An 18,348-nucleotide genomic window follows, 5' to 3' on the forward strand; every position below is an offset into this window, starting at 1 on the left:
AGAACTGGGTGTTCGTGTCTTTCCTACACATTTTATAACATATTGCTACATGCATGCTATACGTAGAAAATAGAACATGTTTATATTCCCGTGTATTTTATAACATTTAGATATATATACGATAAATGTATAAAATAGAACATCTTATGATTAACATGGGAAAATGAGTGAGGTTGACAACGGCCAGTTGGTGCTACTCCAGCAGCCTCCCAGGCTCTAACACACTGTAAAAGAAAACCAATTTGCTCGGTGTATTTGCAGAGGAGAGCACATACCAGTCGATATTTTAGATGAGCTTCCCCGAGGTGATTTCTCACAGACCCGCTGGGCATTAGCCAGTTAATACTGCTGCAGTCCACAGTCACCACGGTTCGAATGCATGCTATCAGGTAGTCAGGCCAGGGGAGACTGGTATTGAGTCATTACCAAAGGCTAATTCCAGTAAGAACTGGTCGTGTTTGATTTATGGCACGGATGGAGAATGCACCTCCAATCTTAGCCAGAAATCTCCTAAATTCATGTTGCTGGATGAAAGAGATTTCAGATAAACAGGCGTACATTACAAGTCAACAGTAAGACAAGGTAAAGCTCATAAAGCCAAGGGTGAACTCAATCACTTGCTTATGCACATACGGACACATACTCACAGGTATAAGTTTCTCTTTGAAAATTAACTTCTGGTGAAAACAGTATTGGAAATAAAGTATATCAGGACATTGAATTTTTTTTTCTTTTTGCGTTCTTTCAGGTCTAACATCACTTCTGTCTTTTGTTTAGGAACATAAAATTATACTATGTGTAATCTGGCTTATCCATAAAAATCATTGTTTTCCTTATTTTTGAAACAAAATACCTAGAAATGAAATAAGCACACAGGAAACATTCCCAAGTAGGGGGAGGAAGAACAAAATATCTGGAAAATCATGCTATCTTTACTGAGTTAACAAACCCTCCCAATTTTCCACATACATATACATATTTCTACATGGGAACATTTTCAAAAGTGTCCCTTTTCCCTTGACTTAAGTACATTTATCCAGGTGCATCTACACACACACTCATTTATCTTGGGATTCTCATTTCTAATGAAATCACCAAGGGGTGTAAACATTGCAAAACTAGACCGGGGTGTTCTCATTTATTATTGAAGCACAGAATGGTCCCGACCACATCCATACACACAGAGAGGCACGTCACAGACTCAGACCCAGGGAAATGTTGCAAGGGTGTGTTCGGTTACCACAAGCAAGGAGAGGGACAGAAATCGACTCCCAGATTCAGAAGGTCATTACTCACAAAACACACTAAAGCATGGGTGAGCCAACTGTCCAGAGAGGGTGGACTGCGACAAGGCCAAGGTTAGGCAAGTCCTCCCCTTGGCAGTGGGTCTGTTCGGCCTCGGAACGCCTTCCCCTGAACTGGAGAGGTGAGGCGTGGGGAAGAGAGCCGATGCAGGGAGCTGTGCACCACCGCCTCACCTCCCCGCTGGAGGCAGGTCCGCGCTGGAAGTCAAGCTGGCGGTGCAGGGGTGGGGGCGGGGGGTCACAAGTACCTGGCAGAAGCAGAGATCAGAGCAGTCCAAACCACCCTGTCCTCTTCTCCACCAAGACCCATTTAAATGTACGTCTCCTGGCCCAAGGACTGACTCAAAACCACCAGCTCAAAACGAGCGTGATGAACATCTTCGCGGAGCTTCCCCATCTTCAGGGTCGGTACGAGACAGAGCCCTGAATATGCAAAGATTACCTACTCCGGCGTGACCCACCACAGACTCGGAAAGTCTCATTGAGTAAGGTGAATCACTATTTACCGTTAGTTTACTTTTTCTGAATACAAGGATTAATGAGACATAGTTGAAGTCGGTGTAGTACATAATTATTTCTCCCAAATATGTGGTTCCAGCCTCACCGCTACGGAACGACAAATCAGGAAACCCTCCTGGCCTCTTCTGGTGAGGAACCCATGCCCCCCACGACAGGCAGGCGGCCAAGCAGGCGGTCATCTGCCTCTCCCACATCACCCGGTCACCCCCGTGCGCTGGGTAAGACTGTCCTGCTCGCCTGCCAGCTAGAGAAAGACCATTTAAGTTGGCATGAGACTCCCTTCCGAGGCAGGAGCAACACGAAGCAGACGGGACGGACCTGAGAGTGCGGTCAGTCCCCCATGAGCCCTCCGAGCAGCCCGAGTGAGATGACCTGGAGGAGCAGCGGGGGCAGAAGGAGGGGGAGCGGCAGGGCAGGAACACTGGGTCCAGGCCCCCAGCTCCAGGGCAGGCTGAAAACAACACCCCACGTGCTCACCCGCAGCCACAGCAAGAAGCTCCTGGGCCAGGAGACGGTGTCTGACAGGCACTGCAACGTGGTGCTGGAGAGAGCGAAGGAGACGTGGACAGAGGGCCCCAAGAGCGGCAAGGGCACGGAGTCCAAGCCAGCCCACAAGGACCACGACGTCTCCAAGATGCTGCTGTGTGGGGACCAGTCACCACCATGTCCTGCAGAACCTGTGCATCGCAGGCAAGGGAGGGTCACCATCAGAAACCCACTCCCTGTCCTGCAAAGACCTGTCCTCAGTTATGTGAGTGACAGTCCTGTGGGGGTTCTTCCCTAAATAAATAAGCTTTTAAAGGAAGAAGGGATGGCAGGGGAGGGGACTGGACGGAGAGGGGACAGAGAGAGGGCAGAAACGAGGAAAAGGAAACACCAGCTTCCTAGAAACAAAGTGCGGACAGGACAACCGTGGGGATGGCGGGTACCGGGGGACTGCAGAGAGGCTACCCGGCACCTTCCCTTGTGACGCTCCTCTCCGCTTTCCTGCGTGGGTGTTTCTCTTTGACCAGCATTTCCAACAGGCATGGCAGCTGGCCACCTGTAGCTTCAGGCGCACTTCCTTATAACCTCAGACACCAAAATGTCAAGCTCTGGTGTGAAAAACCTCTTACTGTCCTGGTTTGGGGCAGATGTCCTCCCTGGGATGACTGTCTGTGGCCAAAGTCTCAGGAGCAGGTAGCAACCCCCCCCCCCTCCCCGAGGAGAGCGGGGCCAAGAGCAGATGCCAGAAAAGAGGGGAGTGCCGCATCCAGGAGAGAAGGAGGACGCTCTGCAAACCAAGCAGAATGTACACAGCCCTCCCCAGTCAACCCCCAGTGTCTCCCAGACCCCGGAGACATCTGTGGCTTGAGAGCTGGAAGGGACACAGAAGTCCAAGGTTCTAGCTCTCCAGCGCTGCCGCTCCCTCTGGGCCCCTTGCTTTTACCAGGGGCCAGGGCAAATTACAGGCATGCCCAGAGGAGTGACGGCATTAGAAGCTATACCATACGAGGTGTGGCTAAGGACCCGAAGTGCACCTCACAAACAGGAGGGCTAGAGGCACGTGGAGGGAAAAGGTCATCCCTTTCTTGTACACGAAGGAGCATATCTACCTTGTGCTGCCTGATTCTAGGGGTCACACCTGTGCCTATAGGCTCGCAAGGTACCCCAAGGAAATAACAAGGTAGCCGGCTGTTAGAAAAACGACAGCGTGTGCATGATCATTAACAGCGCATGACACACAGCCACAGCACGTGGAAACCCACGGGGCGTGGAGGGCTTTGAAGTGTCGAACTGATGTCCCACTGAAGGACTCAGTCCCCACTCAGGTCCTGATCAGCACTGCCCCGTGGGCATGTGGGCGCAGTGCTGGAAACTCTTTCTCAGTCAAGGGGCCAGAAAACCTTATTTTTATGTGACGTCTCTTAGTGTGTTCAATGATGACTGATTATTCTTAAAAACACCACGTGAGCCAAACAACATGATGTTGAAAGAGAACCCCCACTGTGCCCCTGGTGGAAATACCTGTTCTGGAAAGGAAAACTAGAGCCAGTGTTACGGCTTGTACAGAATGTGATAACCGGAACTCTCCCACCACAATGGAGTGGATGCTTTGAGGGGCACCGTCTGGAGGTGGGTAAGTAAGAGCTGGTGATCTTTATGAAGGGATATCATGGAAACAAATCCTGCATTAGGTGGTCTGACTGGCCCATTATGAGTCTACAGACTGACATTTTTGCAATCAGCTCAGACAACGTTCCTCTCTGACAGAGAGGCTAAAGGAGGAGAGGACAGCATCTGAGGACTAAACAAGCGACTCTGGATTTGAACCCACTGCTGAAAGAGACGATGAAAGAAATAGTGGAGAAAGCCAACACGGCGCGATATTTCTAAGTGCGGGCAAGACCGCACGGAAGGTGCATGCCACACAGCCTGGCAATGGCACGGGGTTTTAGTGGACACGAATCCAAATCTCTCCCTGTCCAGCTACAAGAAAGGTTTCCTGGCCCTGTGACATGTTTCAGAATGTCTGGAATGAAGAGAGTGTGGTTTTGGGGGTTGTGTGTTCTGGATTCCTGTCCCGGTCTGTTACGCGTGAGTCACGTGACCACAGACAAGTCACATTCCTCGCTCTCCAAAAAACGTGAATGACTTACCACTGTGTCCAGTTCAATTCTGCCAAGACAGTACCCCCACTTTCCTTTCTTCTCCCACCCCCTTTCTTGATGTCCCCACACCAGGGGACACAGCAAACTGTGACCTCTCCCGAGACTCCAATGGCCTGTCATTTGCTCACTATCCCCAGGGGAAGATCCCAGAGACAACGTGCTGAGAAACGACCTAAAAAGGCAGTCCGTGTGCCTGGCACAAGGGGGACAAAGTAAGGCCCGCCCACTGGAACCCAATGACAAGAGGCCCCAGGAAAGAAAGCAGGTGTCCTACGGAGCCCAGGTCTCAGGAAGGTGACTCCCTAAATGGGATGAAAGCCCAACCAAAGCTCAGGAATCACCTCTGCAGGGGCCCAAGAAGCCCTGGGACGGGGCCACCACACTCTCCCTACTTTCGCCTGTCAGGTTCTGGGCCAGGGAGGAGCCTCCCCATCTCCCAGCCGCAGCTGTGTCCCTCAGCCCTGCCCGTAACGTGAGCACTTGTATGGCAGATCGCCGGCAGCTGGCAAACCCAACCACCACACCAGCGAGGCTCTCATAAGGGAGAAAGAAGATGACCCACACTTAAAAAGCAGTTATGGGAATCTTATCATTGCCAGTACATAGCCTGGACACATTTAATAAAGAGGATACGGTCAACGTAACCTTAACATTTGTTTAAATGTGGTACACGTCAAATTTGTCTGCAAAATTCATTCCCCTCTCTGCTGAAAAATATCAAAGTACCTTGAGACTGAAGTGTTCAGTTAGTGTGGGAGGCTGCACCATTTCTCCCAGTGTTTAGGGAAACTTTTTCAGACAACAGAGATCACACAAATAGTTCTTGACAAGCACTTTCTGGTAAAATGTTTCTTTCTCGTAGCCATGCTCAGCTATAAATACATTATTTGGCCAATAGCTAACTAATAATAAACAATTCCTGCATTTAACTACAAGGCAGTTCAGTGCAGTGAACAAAAATCTGGGATCCAGATTGAAATCCCAGCTCCACCACCTACTAGCTGTTAAGTTTCTTTTTTTTTCTTGTAAAAGTTTTTTACTGATTTGAGAGAGAGAGAGAGAGATTGACTTACTGTTACACTTACTTATGCATTCACTGGTTGGTTCTTGTCTGTGCCCTGACCAGGGATTGAACCCTCAACTCTGGCATATCAGGATGATGCTCTAACCAACTGAGCTACCTGGCCAGGTCCTAAGTTTCTGAGCTCCTGTATGGTTTTCTCATTTATAAATGAGTAAAAACCTGTAGGATAGGGTGTGGTGAGGATTCACTAACTTAATGTACATAAGTCAGTGCCTGACACATAGTCAGCTCTGCATGACTGTGGGCTATTATTATTATTATAGTCATTGTTATCTCTTATCTTATAAAACCCACTCGTCCCACAGACAGTCTCAAGGCTACTTCCTCTGGTCCCAGGCTCTGTCCTGGGCACTGAACTAAGCTGTCAGCAGGAGTCTGATTAGGGTGGGCGGTGCATTCTCAAGCCCAAGAATGAAACAGCAAGGTAGAAGTAGGTGCAAGCCTCCTGGTCCTAGAATTAACAATGCTGATTAAATGCATTGTTTAGAAGCTGCACTGAGCATGCTTCCAGGGCAGGCCACACATATAACCTGCTCGTGAAGTCAGAGAGCTTCCCACTCAGGTGGGTTTTGTCATGTCTACATTAAATTTGCATCTGGCTTAGATTTCTATGCTAGATGATGCTTCCAATCTGTGCTTTGGGGGAAGGCCCAGCTCCCCGCATGTGGGGTGAGGGTTCGGAATGAGGAGGCCGCGTTATCACAGAAGGCCGGGTGGGACAGAGCTCTGACGTGAGCGTGGGGTGCCCGTTCTCCTGCGTCCCGAGCCCTAGCCAAGACCAGCCGGCAGTTAGGCATGCACAGCTTTCCTTGACGTCAGTGAGAACCGGGCTCATGTAACAGGAGGCAGAAATCTGGCTCTCCGGCTTCAATAGAATCAAACGCCAACAGTTTTGCTGATTCAGGTTGCAAATCTAAATCCTGACGGGTCAGGAACATGCAACAGAACATTGTTCTCTTGGCACTCTCATCTTCTGCCCAGGCCACATAATTAAGGAGTCCCGACTTTCGAACTTGGAAGCCCCTGATGCTATTGTTGCCTAGGAGTTGTGTGTGGCCTTCCCCTGCAGTGAGACCTTTAAGCACGACTCCAAGCCTGTGCCTGCAGCTTCAGATGAAACCCTTACACACTGTCCCAACTCCCCATCGGTGGCAGGGCTCCACTCCCGGTCTGAGCCTTCCCAACACTGCTGCAATCAGCCGGTGGCACGCGGAGGACACTCCGCTCCTCACCTTAGATGGTTGAAGAATTACATAATGAAGTTTAGGGGCTAGCATCCTCTGAATATTCAGCCTGCGTTTCAGTCTCATTTACGTTCAGACCCATCCATAGCTTTGTCTTAATATTTGTGTGGTTTTTTAACATTTAATTTAATTTCATGCCATGATGTTAACAATTGGATCTCCCAGAACTGAGCATCTGGTAATGAGTTTCTGAGTGGTAAAACACAATTCAACAGAAATATTAAGCTGGGCCAATGACCAAAAAAGAAAAAAAAAAAAAAACAAGCTTAGCTAAGCACGGAGCTGTTTCTGGTTCCTCTAACCAGCTATTTCAAGTTCTGTTTTCTGCTTCGGGTCCAGAGAAGCGGGCTTGCCCTTGAATTCTTATTTAGAACCTAGACGGACATATGCCTACATGGTCTCCACGCTCCAGTTTCCTTGTGACGTGACTTAGGAAATGCTTTGTGGCCACTTCTTACTTCTCGCTCCCTCTCTTTCAGGGGAAGAGTGTGTTACATAAATGGTAACTTAGGGGCAAGAACAGAATTGATCTGATCTCCTTCTTCGGGATCTTCCCACGCACAGAAAGCATTACCCGCTCTGCTCCCGTGCTGTGACTGCCGTCCCCGAGACGGGAGGCAGCGCTGCCTGTGACCGAGGGGGGAAGCCCGTTCCGTTCCCATCAGCACTCACGAGCACGGCCTTCCCGACCCACGCCCTTCCACGGCCTCAGGAGCCACAGAGCTGCCGTCCTGATACCTGTCGGCCCGACACCTTCATGAAGGTGTAGGAGGGACGGAGCTGGTGGCCAAGCAACGAGAAGTTATTAGCTAATACCAAGAATTAAAACCTAGCAGACGAAGAACATTACTTAGAACTAGGAAATCAAGCACCAAGGGGGAGAAAGGAGACTGGAAGTGGTCGCCCTTGAACGCCAAAGGGGTGAGGTGGGGCGGGTGGTGTCGGGCAGGGAAGGCGAGAGGCCTCTGTCCTCCCTCTCCCTCAGCGCCCCACCTTGTGTCAGTGTGTGGCAAACCACACGTGACTGCACACCTACCCCGGCACGGAACTATGACATCGGGTTGGAGGGACATGAACAGGTGGTCTCCGGTGCTTTTCAAATTGCACGTCGCAGCCGTCATGAGATCAATGGATTGAACTGTGACCAACATTGTGAAGTGAAATACAATGAACAGGTCAGAGGGCACCACTGGACCACAGTACAAAATAGATTTGTATTGTGTGTCACGGTAAACAGTGTTTCAGACCTATTCAGGCCCCTCGCCAGTGTACTCAACCCTAACGCCACGTCATCTGCCGGCCAAGCAGTTCTAGGAGAGACTCTGCAGATGACAATGGTCTGGAAACCACGAAGCTCAAGCTGCACTTAGGGCATCGCTCTGATTACGTTCTCATCACTGGGAAAGGTCTGCGTTAGCTGAGTGTGACTGTGTCCAGCTCCTCAGCGTGGAAGCAGCTAGGGTGCCAGCTCCTCCTCGTGCCCACACTCTGCTAAGAAGCTACCGCGTCCAGGCGGCCTGTGGGCCGGGGCCACTGACTATAACAGCAGCTTCAGGCTACAGGGAGGCTAACGGGCCCGGCAGACCTTAGAGGTAGTTATACAGGCTCAGATCCAAAGTTAGGTCTGCCCCTCGACTAACTGTACAACTTGAAGTAAATAATTTAACTTCCCGAAGTCTCAGCCTAGTATCATTATTATCATCGCCACCATCCAAAAAAATTATTTTTGTTTTATATTCTGGAAACACAGAGACAAAAAAAATGTTTAACCCCCGCTATCCCCTTTATGGCCTCTCTTGTGTTATTTGCACACACGTCTGCCCCCCTCCCTGACTCCACACCCCTTGGGGAGCAGGAACCACGCTTACTCATCTTTGGTGGCGCCCGGTCCCAGTGCAGGGCCTCGCACGGACTCACACTCAATAAATGCTCATGGGAGTCGAACCAATAAACCTCTGGGAAACCGCCCCAGCCTAACCGGCCCGTCAGTGTGTGGGACAGGCCGTGCCTGTGCTGTGCATGCTGACCAGCCCTGGCCACCCACTTGGCTTGTCCTCTTCTCATGTCTTGGGGCACTTTTGCCCAAAATCAGGATTACAGGGACTGGAGAAATAATGGAATTTCAAAATAACAATAAGTGCTCCCAGGGTAGCTAGCTCCTCTAGGGTTTCTCATAACTAGACTGGTAGTCATGAGTTAGAACTTTCTCTTCAGAAATTCCCCAATTTGCTTCCCAGTGAGATTCTGCAGAACCGGCCATGGTGGCCAAGGTCAATGTGAACTTCAGCAGAGAACAGTAGCTGGCCGTCAGCTCTTCCTAGAGCGAAGATTCCATGGTACCGGGGTACCCTCGGCGGCAGACATGGACCCTAGAAAGCTGCAGGCCTTCTGGATGCCGCTGGGGTTGAGCACGTTTCCAAAGGGACTCACGTAGGAGTGGCTGTCGTCGGGCAGCCTTCGGTCAAGACGGCCTCAGCTGGACAGACACCCGGCCACCGTGCACGCCGAAAGCTGGGTGGGTGCCTAGAATGGCTCGCTTGGCTGGGTCTTGGTGAGCACCTGCAGCCACGTTTTCTGAGGCATGTTTCGAATGGTCAGGAGCAAGTCATCTGGGGGCAGGGGGAGGGCGTTTGTCACATCCCTCCAAGCATCTCATGGAGCTTGTACTTATGTGCCATACACAGTGGGAAGAGATAGACAATAAAAATTTATATATGTAATTTATATATATTATAGAGATCTGTATATGTACTTTATATATATAAACTTACACACACATATATATGGTGATAAGTGCTATGAGGAAAACTAAAGCGTGGTAAAAACAAATTTCTTAAAAAATATTCCAAATAGGACCCTAAGAAAATGCTTGCTCCAAAGAACTGAAGGAGGTAGGAGCGTGAACCACGTGGCTTCTGAACACGGGTAAGAGCAAGTTCGAAGATCCAAAAATCTACATGCCTGGAGAGTTTGTGGATGAGCAGGTAGGCCAGCGTGGCTGGAGTGGGCTGAGCCAGAAGGAGAGACAGAGGTCAGAGAGGTGAGGAGGGGACACATCACACCGGTGTCAGGCCTTCGGGCTTCTACTCCGAGCGCGACGGGAGCCACTGAAGGGTTCCGAGCAGAGAGCCGGTAGAATCTCCCTGGCACTTTCACAGGCCACTCGGGCTGCTCCGCTGAACTGGGACTGTGGTGGCAAACAGACCAAAGCAAGAACTCCGGGTGGGGGCGAGTGCAGTTGCCCGGGTGAGAGACAACAGCGCCATGGGCCAGGGAGCAGGTCCGTTCCTAGACACCTTCGGGATGCAGAGCCAACAGGACTTGCCGCGAGGTTAGACACAGAGTGTGAAAGAAAGAGAAGCTGACTCCGGTGTTCTAGCTCAGGAGTTGAGTTGCCAGTGGCTGAGAGGTGGGCTTGGATACTGTGCCATTTTCTGAGGACTGGGTCCAGAGGTCCGGAAGCCCTCACCTCAGTCGTCCGCAGGGACCAGCTGCAGCCCGCACCCTCCAGCTCTCACCCCTGGTCCCTGGCCCGTTCTTCCCCTCGGCCAGGCTTCGCACCCCTGGAGCCAGCACACCCCCTCCCAGAGCTGGGCACCTCAGTGGGGGGTGGGTTTCTGTGCTGCTTTTCTTTATCCCTTAAAGCCCCCTTTTGCTCCTTCTCCTAGGCATTTTTTGCTAGTGTGCAAAGCTACACACTAGTATGTGCGTATATACATAGTGTATAAAACTAGACACTGGTGGAAGTCAGCGCTGTGCTCTATATTTTGTTCTGCTTGCGTTCCTGGTGTGGTTCCTGATACGGTTCTAGCAGACACAGCCAGGGGGAGGAAAAGAACCAGCACACAGGACAGTCAATACAGGACACGGACGGGTGGAGGCAGGAGGGCCTGGACTCCAAATGCAGTGCACGTGGCGAGCAGGCGGGAGCGATCCATGTGTCAAGCGCTGCCGATGACCAGGTAAGTGGAGGCTGGAGACTTGACTATGGGATTTGGCAACGTGCAGGGCATTTGGTAACCTTGAAGAGGACACATGCCAGTTTTACCTGCCAGCACCTCTCTGCCAATTTGTGGAACCCAAATCCTGAATTTCCTAGGGAAATTCATCATCCTCTCCTCTCATTACCTGTGGTTTGAGCAGGCTTGACCCCCTAGCTGGGCATGCACCTCGAGCTGGCCAGAGTGCTGTCCCTCTTGACTACTGTGACTGGATGGGCACATGACCCCAGTTGGTCCTGTGAGATTCACACCCAAGACACGCCAGAGTCTGAGCAGCCAGGGGGTGGAAACCCTTTTCCCACCGGACACGAAGCTGAGAAGATAGACTACTACAAGTCCAGAGATGCCGGTGGTCCTCTGGTCACCCAAAGACAGGGCCTGCCTGTGAAAACGGAGCCGACACAGAGAAAGCTGTGGAGAAAAACCAAATTCCGATGCCGTCTGTGCAAACACTGGGCTCCAGAGAGCCCGAAGCCATCCCTGGAAGCTCCGGGTCCCTGAGATGATAAATCCCTTGTTTTATGTTCATGACAATTGGGTTTTAATTTTCTTCCCTCACAACCAGAAGAGCCAGGGGCAAAATAATAACACTTAATTAGTGACTGTCGAGTGGAAAACAACAGATGAGTTAAGTGACTTGCCCAAAGTCTCTGTGGTCAAGCTGAGTCTGTCTGCCAGGACTTTAACTCCTAACAGGTCTTTCCAAACTTCAAACTCTGCTCTGATGCGTTCCGCACCAGGCACTGACTGTCAGTACCCGGCACAGGGGAAGGAAAGGGTTTGGACTAATAGATTTCATTGTGATTGAAGGACTTTTCTGAGCTGTGTAGAATGCCTGCTGTCTTTTCCTCCCGTGGCATGAGACTCTGTCATAGAGAAGACAAGAGAATTCCAGAGTACCCAAGTGCTGAGGCACTGTGACCAAGGGAAAGAATAAAAACTCTTTCTTTTGAAATTAATTGGAAATACGCAGAGACCCTTTGAAAAACGTCCATCCATGTCCAGGGTCAGAGCCATATAAATCACAGCCTTGATTTTGCCTGTATACCCCAATGCCACAAGTAAAACTGAGGCAGCACCGTCGTTAACACGGTTGGAGACAGTAAGAGCATTCGTTGGCCGGTCCCCCTCGGCAGTGGGCAGCTGGGGAAGTCCACTCACTCCGTGAGTCCCTAATGTGCGTTCAGCCACCGTGTGTCTTCCGGAAACCCTGCCCTGGCCGCGCCAGGAGATGTCCCGGTTAGATACAAATTCAGTGCCCCGCGAGGCGGACAGACACCTCTGTCTCAGGGCTGCCGCTTGGCATCTCCCCACAGCTGCGCCTGCGGCCCCTGCTCAGGAAGGCGGCAGGACGACCCTGCTGCCGCAGAGGTGCTGCGCCCGTGTCTGCGGGTGCTTTAACATTCCAGAGCTTAAATCAACCCATGAAATATTCATGGGGATGCATCTGAAGTAGTGAGCACGCTAACGGCTTTCTTATGGGAATATCAATACTCGTGGAGCCAGTCTTGATCCAATATTCAGAAAGCTCCGCTTCCCCCTCCGTCACATTGGTTTCAGACTTATTTTCAGAAACCCTCCACCCTTTCCCAACCTGCAGGACGGCCGCTGGCAGGTGGGCCAAGGGCAGAGCGAGAGGACGAGAAGGCAGCCCTGTAGGTGTAGGTGGGGGTCGGTGATGAGGTACATTCCGGGGAGAGGTTTCGGGCGGCCACCCGGGGAAGCTGGGGGATGCGTGCACAGCCGGGTGGCCGGTGTTAGTGTTTTCGTCTGGTCTATGATTCCAGGTGTGTACGTAGGATTTTCCTTCCTGGCAAGAGCCAGAGGGAGGGGTAGAGAGCAACAGGGGGAGGGGGAGGACCTCGACAGTGTCATGGAAGGAAATGACCGCTGGAGAAAGAAAATATTTTCTTTCATCCATTCTCTGTCACACGTGTGGGTGCCCCCACGAGTGTCGGGAGATGAGCATGGTGAGCGTCCACGAAGCAGACCTGGCCTGGCAGACAGCGGGTGAGCTGCATACAATGACCCCCACCCGTCCCTTCCCCACCTGGCCCTTCGGGCCTGCGTACCTCCACTCCCCACCAACCACACGCCTGCCCCTAAGGTGGGGTGGAATGCTACATTTCTCCTTTTTCCCTTCTCGGCCTCTCAGTTCAGACTGCCAAGAAAGGGGCCAGTTCGGATGGCGGTTTCCTGATGTGGGGACCTGTCCCTCCGGACGGGAGTGAGGCACGCCAGCTCATTCCAGGTCTGTCTGCCTGAAAACCGTGCGGCGGCCTGCTCCCCAGGGCTGGCCTGCGTGGCTGAGCCTTATCCAGAGAAGCCCTTTCGGGCGCCCCAGGGGCTGCGGAGGCAGAGAGGCTCCTTGGAGACTGGTGCCCACAGCAGCGCTGCCAAGCCAAGCTGGGAACTGAGGAGGCCCAGTTACAGGCACGGTGGAGACAGCGAGGTGTGGGCAGGCTGCGGGGGAAGGGCTGCTCCCCGCACCACCCCCCCTCTCCCACCAGCTGGCTTCTCTCCAGCGAGAGTCAGTGAGCAGCAGTGTTCAATGCTAGGCCTCAAAGGGGGTCAGTCGCGGGAAACCCCGCCCTGTGGCCAAGGGGAGGTGGAAAGGGGCCCCTGGCCATGGGCACTTCCCTGGGTATTTCTCTTCCGAAGGCTACGTCTTCCAATGCAAGCTTGAGAAAATAATGTTTCCTAGCGCTCTGTGCGTTGAGGCCGACGGGCTGTGAGTCTGGGGAAGCAAGCGACAGCAGGCAGTTTCACAAGCCAAGTCCCAATGCAGAGGCTCCCCGGGCACAGGGCTTCGAAGAGGGAAGCTTCTGGACTCCAGGGGGGAGCAAGGCACCTGGACCCTCCCGGAGAACCCTGAGCCTTAGTAGGTGTTGAGTAATACAGGTCGCCCAGCAACGGAAAGTGCGAGAAGTAAAGAGGTCGTGAGGGGACACTCTCTTACTCCTGTTCCTGAGTCAGCTGACTCCACAACCACTCAGCAGACACCTACAGGCCCCCTGGAGGGTCCTCCAGCCCCGTAACCTTGAACCACATCACCCACTCGTTAGCCTGGTATGCACAGACTCCACCGTACCACTGTCTCACAGTTGCAAAGGCCCAAGAATCGCCACTTCCCTTTCTGTATGACTCTGCTAAGGACTTAAAAGATGCTGCCCCTACCATCCACTCACCACGCCCCTCGCAAGAAAGATCAGAAAGCCAAAACCAGCCGGGTCCAAAAGACATGGTTCTAATGCTGCCTTACGCTCTCACAGAATCTGGCTCTGTGTTTTAGTGTATATGCTGTGGGACCCTGGAAAAATGACTTCACCACTCTGTGCCTTAGTTTCCTCATCTTCGAAATGGAGATAATAATGGTATTTATCTCATGGGTCGCTGTGACAATTAAATGACATAATATATGTAAAGTTTTCTAGGACACACAGTAAGTACAACAGATGTGTTAGCTAATATTATTACCATAATAATAATTGTTGTTGTCTCCAAATTGTTGGTTAAGTCGAATTCTTGTCACGTTGCCGTGGACAGAATACCCTCATTGGCTGATTAATGGGGAGATGCTGAAGGAGCCACTTTGTCCTCAAGGCCTTGTGTGACGTAGACCCTGTGTCACCCCTGCTTGACGGAGCTGCACCAAAGGTACAGTGACGTCGCACCCCTGAGATACAAACAGCAGACGGTGACAGGAGTGGGTGCTGGGTAAAAGCCAGGTCTTCGCCCCAGACCACATGGAGAGGCTTTGTCAAGGGCTCCGCAACCCCGCCCCCTATCTTTGACCCCGAGACTGGCAGGCCATGCAGTGAGTGGCCAGGCCAGCCTTGGGGCCATTCTCTGGTCTGTCTGACCTACTGCCCGAGAACTTCCAGATCTCATCTCCCACACTCAACTGTTGTCTCCTCTGGTTTCTAATTGTTGCCATTGGAACGAAAACGTCTGGTCTTCCCTGACAGAGTCATCAGTGTGCCTACCCATCACCACCCGGATATCCACCCCAAAGGCCACTTCTGGGGCCTCCTCAGACAAAACCAGTGGCTGCCATGCTCTCTCACTACTGAGCTGGCACACCCAGAACCCTCTCTCTCATGTCCCCTCACAATAAAGCTTGTCACCTGGGGGCAGGTGACTAGATTTAGGAGAAAATGACAGTCACCATGTTTTCCTCATTACTGTGGGGACTTGAGCGTCAGCTCTTGAACTCTCAGAACCACGGCTATGGTGGTAGACAAAGGGCACGCTGTGGGCTGGGCACTGTCCTCGGGACAGGGGACAAGGGAACAAGACGGGCAAAGTCCCTGCTGTCACGGAACCCACAATCTGACATGAAACCGGTGCACGCTGATAGTGTTCAGACCACGTTCATGTCACAGCGGAACCTGATCTTGGCAAGACTGAGAGGCAGGCCTCCTGGAGAATGTGTTTTCAATAGTTTCCCTTTTCTAACTCTTTCTACATCGTGCTGGCCCGGTCATCAGAAAAGATATTAGGGGGGAACAAGAAATGATCAAAGCCTTATAAAAACAGTCTTTGCTCCAAAAACTTACAAAAGCCCTTTAAAGTCACGGCACCGAATAACTGGAGTAAATCAGAAAACTGAACACCCCGCTGATAGGGAAAAGCCATGCTTCCCGCAGGGCCGGGAACGCCTCCGGCTTCCACCCCCCACGTCCACCGCAAGCGCCAGCCGGGTCTCCCCAAGGCGGAGATAACGCAGCCGCGTCTCTCCCGACCTTCCCACACCCCAGCTTTCAGACTTCTAAAATCCAGTGAACGAATGACCACAACTCGTTCTCTCCTCCTTAAAACACTCCCCTCTCCCGTCCTCCGAAACACAGTGCGAACACACCCATGGAAATTGCTCGTCTCTATCACTAGGAAAGCGAGACGCTGGGCTCCTTTCTCTGCCCAGCAGGGCGAGATGCTGCCGGAGGACCTTTCCGTTCGTTTAACTTGTCTGGTGAGAGTGTTAGACGGTAAATACGCCTGGCAACGCCTCCCCCGGTCCCCACCCTGGAGGGTCACTAACGACAGGAAGTGCTCCAGCCAGGGCTATTCCTGGGTATCAGGGGGGATGCAGGGACGGCTCGCCGGGCTCCTGCCGCTTACTGAAAGGGGCACCCATCTCCCCCCAGGGCAGGCCTCCCTCCTGAAAGGAGGCACCGGGGCCAGGAACAACGCACGTCGGGCCAAGGGCGGAGAATCTGGGCTTTTCATTTTCGGTCACACTCCATTAAAAACTCCTCACCTATACTGGGCGTTTGGTTATTTGTGAGCCAAGTCATACCCACACACATGCACATACATCCTCGTTTGTTCATTCGACAAATATTTATTGAGCACCTACTCGGTGCCAGCCCCGAGTTAATAATGACAGCACGGCTTTCTCACCACTGGAGACCTGCTCTGCACGAGTTTCGGAGCAGCCGTGTGCCCCAGGAGCAGCTTCCTGGCACAGTGTCCGCGGGCTTCGTTTGCTGGGTAAATTCATTCTGTTTCAGCTTCAAGATGAAAAATACGGAAAATCGAGAAAAGGAGAGAGAGAAATTTCTCTTCAGATCACCAACCAGCAATGACTACCGTGTTTCCACTTACTTTCTTCCCATATTTTAATGTTCAGTTTGTGTTTTAGTCATTTGAGGTAGTTGTGTTCACGCTGCACATACAATTTTCTCTCTCGCTTGCTTCCCCCACAGACCCATACAACACAGGGTCTTTCCCAGGGTAGAGTCCTGGGGCTCAGAAGATGCTCCTGACAAGACGGTGGAGGAGGAAGCGCCAGGAATCAGTCTCCTGACCTAGATAATAACCTCGTTGGCAGAATCTGTCTGATGTAACTGTTTTGCAACTTTGGAGCGTACTGAAGTCTTGCAATTTCCAGGAGAAGGCCTGGGTAGTCCATGGTGGTCATGTTTTGGTCCACTGCAGCTCTTAGCACAGTCCCGGCTATCCAGAGCCCATTCCTCATCCCACGACAGAAGGCAGCTGTGCATGTGTGAGGGAGCAACCTGGACGCCGCTCGCAGAAGCCAGGTGGGCAATGAGGAACCCTTCCTCCAAACATTAGGGTTTTGCGCCCTGATCACTGGCTGCTGCTTCCAACCACTGAGATGCAGAGGAAAAGGCAGGTGGCTACTGTTGCTGCACTCCCCTCACTGTGGCAAGCCCCGCCCCCGATCAGCGGAAGTGACGCCCCAGGGACCTAAAGGCCTGGTGCTTTCTTTCGCCCGTTCTTCACTTTCTCCCCTTCTGGGAGCCAGACACTGAAGACTAGGATATTACAAAGCAACTGCACATGTGAGGGAAATTAGAGAGCAACCACGCACACCCAGGGGAAGGGACAGGGTCAGAAAAGACCTGAAAAGACCCTAAGTTTACACCTCAGGACGTTGTCAGGGAGGCAGTGTACGATGATTTTTTAAAAAATGAAAACAACAGCAAATCCTAGGGCAGAAAGAGAATCTAACCTCCAAAGTTACCACATCATTCAGCTCAAATGTCCAGTTTTCAACAGCAACAAAAAAATTATGAGAAACAGAAAGGTACAGTCCATTCAAAGGAAAAAAGTCAACGGACACTGTCCCTGAAGAAGACCCAGAGGCAGATCCACTAGACAAAGACTTTAAAGCAGCAGTCTTGGGAAGCTCAAGAGCCAAAGAAGCCAAAGTGTGAACAATATAGAAATATCAATAAAGAGCTAGGAAAGCTCAGAAGAAACCAAAACATCATTCCGAAGCTAAAAAAAAAAAACACAAGAACTGAAATGAAATATTCACTAAACAGCTTCAGAGGCAGATGCGAACATGCAAAAGGAAGAATCAGCAAACTTGGGGACAGGACAAGGTAAATCGCTGAGCCCGAGAACCAGGAGAACACAAACGGATTGAAGGAAATTCATTTTTTAAACAGAGACTAAGGGAATCGCGGGACACCTGCGGGCGGACTGAGGTGTGCGCGGTGGGAGAGAGACAACGGGACGCCGCCGAGGGCTGAAAGGACACGAGCGCCCGAGCCAGGACAAGACACGGAGGAGCCATCCATGCACAGCACTGAGTGAAAGAAGCCAGTCTGAACAGGCTGCGATGCTGCATGATCCCACCACGTGAAATTCCTGGAGAAGGTAAAACTATGGAGGTAGTAAAAAGATAAGGAGTTAGGGGAGGGGGGAAGGGATAAACAGGCAGAGCGCAGAGGACTTGGAGGGCAATTAGACTCCTCTGCATGATATTAGAATGTCATGACGTATTTGCAAACACCCATGTGATATATAACACCAAGAGTAAACTCCAGTGCAAACCGTGCGCCATGCACTTGCGTGATAATAATTCGCCAATGCTGCTGCAACAGCTGTGAAACGTAGCACTCTGGTGCGGGGTGCCGATGGCCGGAAAGGCTGTGCATCAGTGGGGGCAGGGGGCTAATGGAAAGCCTCCACACATCCTGGTCAATTTTGCTGAGAACCTGAAACTGCGCTACATAGAAAGCCTATTAAAATTGAAAACATTAAAAATACACACTAAGCTCTGGCTGGTGT

This window comes from Phyllostomus discolor, chromosome 14 (genome assembly GCF_004126475.2).
Source record: "Phyllostomus discolor isolate MPI-MPIP mPhyDis1 chromosome 14, mPhyDis1.pri.v3, whole genome shotgun sequence".
NCBI lineage: Eukaryota > Metazoa > Chordata > Mammalia > Chiroptera > Phyllostomidae > Phyllostomus > Phyllostomus discolor.